Genomic DNA, 11,869 nt, shown 5'->3' with positions numbered 1-11,869 from the left:
CTGCTGAACATTTCGACCTTGAGTCTTTTTAGTGGACATGCTTTTGAGAGCTTCTTGAATTTCAACAGTCGTCAGCAGTAAATCCAGAGTCACCATTTCATGATCTGATAATTCAGGAAGTGTTATTTTTGTCAGGGTTTAGGTTTTGATCAGGCTTTTGTTTACTATTTTTTCAATTTTTCCTCCTTGTTTGGGTTTTAGTTATGATTTGACTTTAGTTAGTTAGTCTTCAGCTCCTCCTTCCCCTCACTTAGCTTTCCCTTCACTCACTCTGCAGTCAGCCACACCTGTTAGTCATTAATCCCTATTTAAGACTCCCTCTGCTTCCACTCCTCTGCCGGTTTGTCATCATGCAACACCTACTCCTTGCCTGTCCACCTGTATATTCCCTGCTTACCATTGGAACTCTGCCACCTCTACTTCTCTTTAAGCTTTGTTCTCTGCCGTACTGTGGATCCTGCTGCCTTACTCTGGTTCCCCTCTGCCGTACTGAAGGGCCTGCTGCTGTGTTCTGGCTAGCTCTCTGCCGAGCTGTGGAGCCTGCTGCCTGGCTCTGGTTCCCCTCTGCCGTACTGAAGGGCCTGCTGCTGTGCTTTGGTTAGCTCTCTGCCGAGCTGTGGATCCTGCTGCCTTGCTCTGGTTTTTCATCTGCTGTACTGAAGGGCCTGCTGCTGTGCTCTGGCTAGCTCGCTGCCGAGCTGTGGATCCTGCTGCCTGTCTCTGGGCTCCAAGAACTCTCTCTCCAGGCTGTCAGCTCCTGCCCTCATCTACACCCCTGTTCCTGTGCAGTCCTGCCTCCCTGATTACATCATCCACCATCCCATCAACCTTTCAATAAAAACTCTCAATTTTAGTCCCATGCGTTGTGTTTTTGGGTTCATCCATAAACAAATCGTGACAATTTTGTTATGTGTGTTCTGGTCATTTGAGCATGATCAAACATGCTGCCTTTAATATGGCTATAAAAAAGCTTGTTGCATTTAATTTGAAGATTGGGAGGGGGGTTGTCAACCCGGTTTGGACAAAGAAGGGGGTTTGCAGCTAAAAAAATTTGGGAACCTCTATTATAGCATCTGAAATGTCAGACAGCAGCGAGCTGCTGTCTAACAAATAGTTCAAACCAGAGTAGGAATGATAGCCATTTGAAAATAATGTATATACCTTATTGTTTGGATGAAGAGATTGCCATGCATCGCAAAGACCATAATCACTTTTGTATTGTTTGATTACATTTAACGATGCCAAATGTGCTGAGTCCCTGTTGTATTCAACCTGTCTATTTCTTCATTTAGTGTAATGAACCAGAATTGGATCCAAGATTCTACCACGACAGGTCAGAGACGTTTTAACAAACTTTATTGAAAAACCCTGAGCAGGCGTCGGCTCTCTGGGTGCGCAGCTCACGCTAATGGGCTGGAGCTCCATGGAGGCAGAGAGACAGGTTAGTGACCTGTAACGATAGACTTTGACAGAGTGTAAGATCCGAGTCACTAACCTGACTGAGGGGAGAACCAGGACGTTGAGCGGCCGAGACGCAGGCAGACAGAGCGGGGCTTTCCAGAGGCGTTTGTCCAGGGGCAGTCCGGGTCCGGTAATGGGGAATCCAATAATCCAGCGGAAGTACAGAGGGGTAGTCCAGAAGGATTATCCAGGTCCAGATCCAGGTCCAAAATCCGAAAAAGGCTCAGAGAGTTAAAGGGGTCAGGCAGGTTGCAGTACTCACAGACAAGTTCAGTCCGGTACACGAGAAGACAGTCCACGGGTAGGGATTCTAGGGAAAAAGGAGTCCAGGCAAGCAGAAACAGACTGGGAACAGGCAGGCTCAAAAACAGGCAAAAACAGGTCGGGTTACAGACAGGCAGGTTATCAGATAAGTGCTGGAAAGTTCTCCCCGGGTTGGCTTGAGACGATCTGGCACTGGAGACTGACAATGATGGGGCTTCATGCAGCTGGAGACAGGTGGTGCCAGTGAAGGTTGATTGCAGAGAGGTGGAGACTGAGCTGGTGTGATTAATTCAGAGCAGGATCAGCTCCAGTGCCAGAATCATCACATTTAGACCAAAGTTGAGGTCCCCTTCAATAAATAGACAGCAATCCAGGTGTTTTGAAAGTGCATGGAAAAGTTTGTGAAAGAATAAGGGGTCATCAATATTTGGGCCATATATACTGACAATACATAGCTAGATGATTTTATTATTATGAATCTATTTTCAGGACGTATAATTCTGTCTAATATTGTAAAACTAATGTTTTTGTTGATTCAAATTGCTACTCCTCTTTGTCTAGAGTTATAGTAGGCGGAAACACATTAGGGTACTCAGGTGAGTTAAGATAATTTACAGTTGTAGCTGATTTATGTATTTCTTGCAATAAGACAACATCTGTCTTTAATCTTTTAAGCTGGTTAAAAAATCTTCAATGTTTTCTCTCTGGTGCCAGCTCCATGCACATTCCATATCACAAACATCAGCTTCACCATAGGTGTGAGTTAGAAGCGGAAGTTGGAAAGTTCAAGTCACTATAGAAATAGATATACATAGACTCAGTTGACATCATATAAAGGGCTTGTGGTTGTCGGATCAACAGGAGAGATGCAGAGGAATAAGATAAAGAAAGACAGAGAATTAAGAAGTTGCAGAGATTTAGAAGGGGTGAAAGAAAAAAGGATTAACAACTCATAACACAGAAACCCAGCCGTGACAAACCAACATACCGTGCCGACGTGCTGTTGAGCTGTGTATACATTTAATTTATCACTGAGTTCAGTTCTATTTTCTTTTAAGTGTCACATACTTTGAATTCACCTGTTGTGCAGCTAATAAAGCCACTGAGTGATCATCTGATCCCTGAATAGCTGACCATTAATATAAAGGTTATTTACAGCAACGGTAGCTCTGACATCCTCAGCTCAGACCTTAGTTCATCTTTATTTACCATGTAACTAACCAGTAGTCTCATATTAAGACTGGGCTGTGTGAATGTGCTAAGCTACCACTTAGCACATTATTAGTTCTCAAGTAGTTCACTAGTAGTTAATCAAACGTTGTGTACCTTATTGTAAAGTGTTATCAAACAATTAAATGAGAGTGTTATGAATAAAAATCAAACGCAAGTCACAGTAACAAGGATGGAGAAAACTGTAAAACTAGTCACTTACACACAATGTCGTCTTTATCAACACCGTGTAAATCTGGACTTGCAGCTATTGCTCCGAGCAAATAGGTCACCGCCTCATTATGAGGCGAGATTAGTCTGTGAAAACAAAATGTACAGTTATGATCGGTATCTATCCGTATCTATTTCCTTTTACCGCAGAATGAAAGCATTTTCTTTAAATCTTACCCTTGCTCCGTTTCATAGCGCCTGCAATTTGTCTCCGAGTTGTGAAGACGGCGTGCTGCTTCTTGTGAATACAAAAAATACACTTTAATAAAGCTTGTTCTTGCAAGTTGAAGGCGATTTGAACGCGAGACGTCGTCCAGCCATTGATCACTTACCAGCTGTTGTGGTTTTATTCATCTTTAGGCTCAGAAGAGGACATGAACACACAGTAGCGGAGCGCTCAACACGTTTTTTTTTACTTCTTCTTCTTCTTCTTCTTCGTGTGGGAGGAGTGTGAGTGAAGGAGTGGAAGAGAGAGCGTTTGAGAAAACTCTGTTTAAGTGGTTTTTCTTACTTTTTTCTGTCCTTTTTCACTGGGTAAGTGTAAATATTGTGTATATAGTTGTTTTACTTTGGTTGTTAGGGTTTTGTTGGTGGGTTTTGTGGGGTTTGGTGGCCGTCGGGTTTTGCCCGGCGGCAGGTCGGCGTCTTGAACGCCATGGTGGTGGGTGGAGGTGCTGGCGTCTTCTCCGCGCTGACATGGAGGAACGGCATCAAGGTGGGTGCCGGGTCTCCGTGCAGCGTGGAGGACGTTTGTTTGGCGGTGGGTGAGGTTATTGGACATGGTTCTATCAAGTCCGCGGCTCTGTTGTTTGTTGAGCGGGTTGAGCAGGCAAACCTGTTGGTCGAGTCGGGCATCTCCGTGAACGGCTCGATCCTTCAGGTGTCACCGCTCACGCAGCCCGCTACCAGGGGGATTTTATCGAATGTCCCTCCGTTCATTAGTGACGAGTTTCTCGTTAAAGAGCTCTCTCGTCACGGAAAGGTGGTTTCCCCCGTTAAAAAGATTCTGTCGGGGTGTAAATCACCTTTGCTGAAGCCTGTTGTCTCCCACCGGAGACAACTCTTCATGATCCTCAACAAGCTAAACCTGCGTTTCCGGGTGAGAGTGGACGAATTTGACTATGTCTTGTTCGCCACCTCATCCGGCATGAAGTGCTTCGGCTGTGGACAGGAGGGACATTTGATAAAATCGTGCCCAAACAGAGCCGGGGCGGCTCCGTCGAGCTCCTCGGAGCAGCAGCCTGCGGCAGTCGGGGAGCAGGTGGGTGTGTCCGGCGAGGCTGGAGCTCCTGCTGCGGTGGAGGAGTCTGGCGCTGCGGGGAACTCCAGCGTAGCCGCGGAGGAAGCCGTGGCATCAGCTCCGGTCGCTGGAGACCGGCAGGAGAGTTTAGTGCAGGAGAAAACTGTGGATAAAACATCTGATCCACAAAGGAGTGATTGTGTGGTGAGTGAGGGCAGCACGGTGGTGTGTGGTGGTGGGGAAACTTGTGTGACTGGTGAGGAAGTGGAGAATCAGGGTGAGATGAAGCAGGATGGCGTGTGTGAAGAGCAGGAGGGTGTGACTGGTGTGTGTGGAGAGCAGGGAGGGAAAGGTGAGGTGGTGGTAGGTGGAGGGGAGGTGAGTGTGGAGGAGCATGTGGTGGCTCCTGTGGAGGAGTCTGTGTGGGGAGCCTGTGGTGGCTCCTGTGGAGGAGAAAGGCGAGGGAGAGCAGGTGATGGAGCAGGAGGCGCCTATGAATTTAAAAAGGCGCAGTAAGAGAAAAAATGTGATGACTGCTGTTCAGAGCAGTAAGCAGGTCAGCAAGCTGGCCACAGAGAGAAAAGATGTGTCAGACAGCAGCGACAGTGAGGGTGAGCTGTCTGACAGCAGTGAGGTGTCTCTGTCACAGGGTAGCAGTGCAGAGGCACGTTATCCTGTTGAATCTTTTAATAATTTTCTCCAAGAAACAAAAGGATTAAGAGGGATAAAAGTAGAAAAATATTTTCCCAATTTAAAAATATTTTATTTCTCTGCGAGATATTATATTAGAAGAAAAGAAGAGTCTGGGTTTTCTGATCAGGAGGTTTTTAGACTGAAGAAAATTATGGGAAAAGTGAAAAAAAAATTTGAATAGAATGATTAGCACTAACTTATTATTTTTAATGTGCGTATTTTATTGTGGTGTTGTTTTTAGCCTTTTACCCAACATGGATAATTTTAAAATAGCTTCTTTAAATGTTAATGGAGCTAGGGAGGCTGTTAAATGCACCATGATTTATGAGATTGCAAAACAGAAAAGAATTAGTGTTTTATTTTTACAAGAGACGCACAGTGATCTTAACAATGAAGCAGACTGGCGCAAGGAATGGAAGGGAGAAGCTTTTTTTAGCCACGGCACCTCCCAGAGTTCTGGGGTGGGCCTCCTCTTTTCCTCAGCTTTCACCCCAAACTCTTTTAATGTAGAAAGTATCGTCCAGGGAAGGTGTCTTTTAGTAAAAGCTCAGTTTGACCATTTTAACGTAGTTTTTATCAATATTTATGCCCCTAACGTCGGTGCAGAGAGGAAGCGTTTTTTAGAGAAAATTGGGGAGAGGTTGGGAGATTGCGGGTCTGATGATTATGTTTTTTTAGGTGGGGATTTTAATTCTACAGAAAACGAATTGTTAGACAGAAATCACAAAGAGCCTCACCAAGCATCCCAGCAAGCCATGCAGAAGCTTGTCTCGTCTCACGGCCTGGTGGACGTGTGGAGGAGGATGCACACAGGCTCCAGACAGTACACTTGGTCCCACAGTAAAGAAAACCGCCTCTCTTTAGCACGTATTGACCGTTTTTATTGTTTTAAATATCATTTTAATGTGTCTAAAACATGTCAGATTTTACCAGTAGCTTTTACAGACCACTCTTTGCTTTTAGGGAATGTTTTTATAACAAACATTTTACCTAAAAGTGCCTACTGGCATTTTAATCTGGCTTTAACTCATGATCGTAGTTTTAGAGAAGCTTTAAGTTATTTTTGGACTGTTTTTAGACAAAGAAAGGGTGATTTTACTTGTCTAAGGCAGTGGTGGGACCATGGAAAAGTTCAAATAAAACAACTTTGTCAACAGCATACTCTTAATGTCACTCGTGACGTCACCAGATCTATCAGAGATCTGGAGATGAATATAGTGGAATTAGAACATTTAAGTGAGTCCACAGGAAATCGAGAGCATATTGAAGCTCTCGAATCCAAAAGGCTAGTTTTAGCCAACCTGCTGGAGACTAAAGTCCAAGGCATGTTGGTCAGGTCTCGGGTTCAGAACATCACAGAGATGGATGCTCCCTCTAGCTTCTTCTTCAGCTTGGAGAGGAAACGCGGGCAGAGGAAGGTGATCCATTCCTTACTATCTGACACAGGGCAGCAGGTGAGTGAACCGGGCCAGATCAGGAGGAGGGCTGTTGAGTTTTACTCCTCTCTGTTTGAGAGTGAGTATAAGGAGAACGAGGAGCTGTTTGGGGAGTTCTGTGGTGGGCTGCCCCAGGTCTCTGAGGAGACCAACGTACAGCTGGAGCGCCCCCTGGGGGTACAAGAGCCCCATACAGCCCTCCTGAATATGCAGGGCCAGAAGGCCCCAGGTATCGATGGTCTTACAGTAGAGTTTTTCAAAGCCTACTGGGACATCCTGGCGGAAGACCTACTGGAGGTCTATAATGAGAGTTTGGCCACTGGTTCACTCCCGCTTTCGTGCCGCAGGGCAGTCATCACCCTCCTGCCCAAGAAAGGGAACCTGCAAGACATTAAGAACTGGCGCCCTGTGTCTCTCCTCTGCACCGACTACAAGATCCTCTCCAAAGCCTTGGCAACGCAGCTGAGAGAAGCTATGGAGCAGGTCATCCACCGGGACCAGACCTACTGCGTCCCCGGCAGGTCCATGGTAGATAACGTCTACCTAATTCGGGATGTTTTGGAGGTCTCCGGTTCATTGGGTTTAAGAACGGGTTTGATCGCATTAGATCAAGAAAAGGCGTTTGATCGCGTCGAACACGGCTTCCTGTGGAAAACTATGGAGAGGTTTGGGTTCGGCGCTGGTCTCATCACCAAGATCCAGGTGATGTACAGTGGCATTGAGAGTATGCTAAAGATTAACGGTGGTCTGTGTGCTCCTTTTAGGGTGCGTAGAGGTGTTCGCCAAGGCTGTGCCATGTCCGGGATGCTCTACGCGCTCTCCCTGGAACCCCTGCTTCAAAAGATACGTTCTACTGTTCACGGTTTGGTTTTACCTGGTTTTAATAGTAGAGTGGTTTTATCTGCCTATGCTGATGACGTTGTTGTTTTTACTAAAAACCAGCAAGATGTCGACGTACTGAACGAGATAACAACTAAGTTCTCTGTTTTATCTTCTGCGAGGGTGAACTGGGGAAAAAGTGTCTGTGTTGTTTTTACCCAGAGAAGAGGGGGGCCAGGGCCTTGTCCACCTAGCCAGGAGAACAGCGGCTTTTAGATTACGTTTTGTTCAGAAATACCTGGCAGGGCCCTCTGACAGTGTGGAGGGACGTGGCTAGCTGCATCTTTAGAGGTGTAAATAACCTGTGGCTGGATGCGGCTCTGTTTTTAACTGATTTAAATCTTTTAAAGTTAAGGGGATTGCCGAGGTTTTATCAGGGTGTTTTTAAATCATGTGCCCTGTTTAAATTAAAGCCATCCCAAACGACTAACTCTCTGCACTGGCTTTTACAGGAGCCTTTAATCTGTGGGTCCAGGCTGGACGTGTGTGACGGTGCTGGACCAGGGCTGTCAGAGGCGCTGCGCCGGTCAAAGATAACAACCGTGAAACAGCTGGTGGAGACTGCAGGACCGTCCCTCTCCAATGTCGAGGCCATGGGTTCCGTGATGGGGGTACGGTCTGCCAGGCTGGTGCGGCGCTTCCTGGATCTCCTGAGGGGAAAGATGTCGGCCAAGGAGAGGAGCCTCCTCCGTGACTATTGTGAGAGACAGAGCAAGCCAGACCCGATGGACTCCTTTCCTGGCCTGATCCTGGATCCTGGGTTCCCGGAGAGAAGTGGACCTCTGCTCTCCAGCCTGGACCCACAGAAGATGGTTTTATCCACTATGGACCAGAAAACTGTTTATAGAGTTTGTTCCAAAGTGATAAATCGAAGACACTTCGAGAATCGCGCAGTCTGTGTATGGACTGATAGACTTGCTGGTAGAGCACCCCAGTGGAGGACTTTATATAAGCCTCCAATTAAAAAGAGAACTGGTGATCTCCAATGGAGGATTTTACACGGTGCCATCGCCACAAACTCTTTTTTATCCGTTATTAATCGGGCTGTTTTAAATGAGTGTCCTTTCTGCAGTCTGTCTGAGAACGTTTTTCATGTTTTTATGGACTGTAACAGACTAAAGACCATTTTTAGCCTTTTAACAAATGTTTTTAGTCTTTTTGGCACTGTTTTTACTACTTCTTTATTTATTGGAGGAGTGTGCCAAAATAAAAGTAATAAGGCAAAGGCCAGACTTTTAAACTTTTTAATCAGTGAGGCGAAGATGGCTATTTATTTGTCCCGTAGAGACAGACTGCAGCGAGGACCTCACCTTGATGCTGTGGCTCTGTGGAAGTGCAACGTTAAAGCCAGAATTAGGCTGGAGTTTCACTTCCACAGAGCCACGCAGAACATGGAGGATTTTATGCAGTTGTGGGGTTTTAAAAAGATTTTATGTGAAGTGTCTGAAAGAAAAGAAGTTTAGAATTTTATGTAAATGACACTTGGTTTTAACTCAATTGTTTAATTGTTTGGCCTTTTGTAATTAAAGTTTTGTTAAAAGTCAAAAAAAGTCTTCTTCTTCTTTTTCTCTTCTATCATGGCGGATCGCAAGCAACTTTAAGGTGCATACCGCCACCTACTGTTCATGAGTTTGTAGCAACACTGTTTTACATCTATTAAATTTGTTAATTTTGTATTCTGAAGATAATAAATAATAAATAAATAATGCTTTCTTTAATCTATAAATATCCTTTATATTTCCTTTATTTCCCAATAATCCTTTAAGACTCCATTCTTGGCCTGTCCTTTTATTCCCAACAAGTTTGTAAAATTGTTGAAGTTACATTTTCATCCATACTACTTTTAATTTTCATCCAATATACTAAACCTAATTTCATTCTTCTGAATTCTAGTGGAGTTTCTCCAGTCTCTACTAAAAGAGCGTTGATAGGTGTTGTTTTCACTGCTCCTGTGCATATACGTAAAGCCCTACTTTGTAATCTATCTATTCTTTGTAATGTTGTTTTAGCTGCTGCTCCATAAATAAAACTGCCATAATGTATTATTGATCTCATGAGAGCCCTATATATGTTTAATAATGATTGTCTATCTGCACCCCAATTATTTCCAGCTACAGCCTTCAGTAAATGTATAACTTCTAACTAAATAACACATTTTACGAAGTGATCAGTCCACAAGTGAAAAACCAGGAGACTTGTTGATGAAACTTCTGGCCATGGTGCTGCCATCTAGGAAAACGACCCACTGAGTCCGTCTCTCCGCTCCACTCCCCCCGGCCTGGTTCCCATTCATAGCGGTAAGCTCCCCTTGTCCCACTCGCACTTGCTGCTCACTGACCCCTGCCTAATCTCTCTTCTTTCGTCCTCAGACCGAGCGACCCATGGGCTGTGCATCTCTCCCTGAAGCAGCCTCAACGTACTCTGCCCTCTCATTCCCTTAGAACATCCGTGTGCCTAGTAAACACTTAAAACTGCTTTTGTCTCTTGAGTGTGTTCTGCATGTGGGCCAAATATACCAAAACCATGACACTAGCAGCAATGAGTGCTAAAGGGAAGTATGGGCACATATAAAGTAAGGAGTAAGCAGGTTCAGAGTTTTCATTTGTGTTTTGAACATGATTGTGGAAAGCTAAAATGTGATTTAATGACAAGTAAAGAAAATGTACCGATCAGTTGTGGTGAAGAGAGAGCTGAGCCAAAAGGCGAAGCTCACGATTTACCGGTCGATCTACGTTCCTACCCTCATCTATGGTCACAAGCTTTGGGTCGTGACCGAAAGAACGAGATCCCGGATACAAGCGGCCGAAATGAGTTTTCTCCGTAGTGTGTCTGGCCTCTCCTATAGAGATAGGGTGAGGAGCTTAGTCATCCGGGGAGGACTCAGAGTAGAGCCGCTGCTTCTCCATGTCGAGAGGAGCTGGCCCAAGTGGCTAGGGAGAGGGACGTCTGGGCCTCCCTACTGAAGCTGCTACCCCCGCGACCCGACCCCGGATAAGCGCACGAAGATGGATGGATGGATGGATAAAGAAAATGGTGAAATGTGCATTACAGAAATTTACTGAAATATATTGCATTAAATTAAAGAGATTTTTTATTCATCTGAGGGCTGAGAATGTAGGCTCCACAGATGCAGTAGACATGAGAATGGTCAGGACCAGATATGCAAGTGCATACAGTTCTTTAATACTGTCCAAAAGGCCTGTCAGAAAAGCCAGGAGATCTAATATTTCTGCCGTGAAGGTTTAACATGCTGTACATGTCTTTGAGCTCAACTTATATCTAAACAGATCAAAATGAAAACCATAACTGTCAAACTTCTGAGCTCTGTCTAGTTGAATGTGTGAAACTGCTCCTCATCCAAAAGTCCAGCAGACCTCATTTTACTGTCATCCCCAAATCCTTTGCTGATTTGTGAATGAATTTAGTCAATTACCAGTGAGTGAAGCTCTTTGTCATGTGCTCATGTGTTGGGCTTCCGATAGGGCATGCTCTGCGCACCTATGATTTGTATGGTCTCCTCATAAATTTGCTCTCTCATACTTAAACTTTGGCAAAATTCATAAATTCTTGCTAGACTGAACTGCACGTCAAAAGTTTTGCCAAACAAAATGCTATGCAACATGTCTGCGATGTCAAAAATGCCAATGAAAGCAAAAAGAAAAAAAGAAATACTCAAAACCTTTTAACTATGCCAAGTGTCCCGACATACAGTACAGTTCCCCAGTCAAAATCTCCAGCAATAACCATAATGTGCTGAAACAAATCAACAAGCTCTCTTTTATCGTGGGCAGTGCACACCAGGCTGATACTGAAGGTTCTCCTGATCTGTGCCATGCATGGCAGCCATTTTTGGCAAAATTCATCCAGTAGTTTAGTGCACTTTGGAGATTTTGTAAGAAAACTGAAAATCCACCAAGATTTGCGTAAAAATATTGTGCATTATTTGATCTTTCATGCTCCTTGGGACATGACCAGGTTTAAAGTGTGTGCATACCAATGTACAAAAAAAGCCCGGGGAAGTGAGTCTTTTACACATGCCACTACAGCTTTTAACATCATAAAATTGAGCCACCAACTTATCTTTACAGCCGTAGTTATCCAGTAAATTAAAAACAAGTCTTGCAAGATTCTGTGCTTGTTTCTTCTCTGTAACGTCCTCATTCACCCCCCATTTCAGTCACATACCTTAGGGCATATCACAGTGGCACCACATTTCTGAAATCAGCTGTTTCATCTATCTTTTTGTTCATCTATTTAATCTATCTCCTTATCTGTGACTCACAAAGGACAACAGTTCATACAAACCTTTGAATCTTAATCTTTTTATTTTTTAATCTCTCTTACACGCTATAATGAAACAACTTCAATCCTTGTTCATTGCCTGTTTGTTTGTTTGTTTGCTTGTCTTTCTTATGTGTACTCTTAGCCAGAGTGGCCAAAACGAAATTTCACCATG

Source organism: Fundulus heteroclitus, unplaced genomic scaffold, assembly GCF_011125445.2.
Source record: "Fundulus heteroclitus isolate FHET01 unplaced genomic scaffold, MU-UCD_Fhet_4.1 scaffold_116, whole genome shotgun sequence".
Lineage (NCBI taxonomy): Eukaryota > Metazoa > Chordata > Actinopteri > Cyprinodontiformes > Fundulidae > Fundulus > Fundulus heteroclitus.
This window is presented reverse-complemented; position numbering follows the sequence as displayed.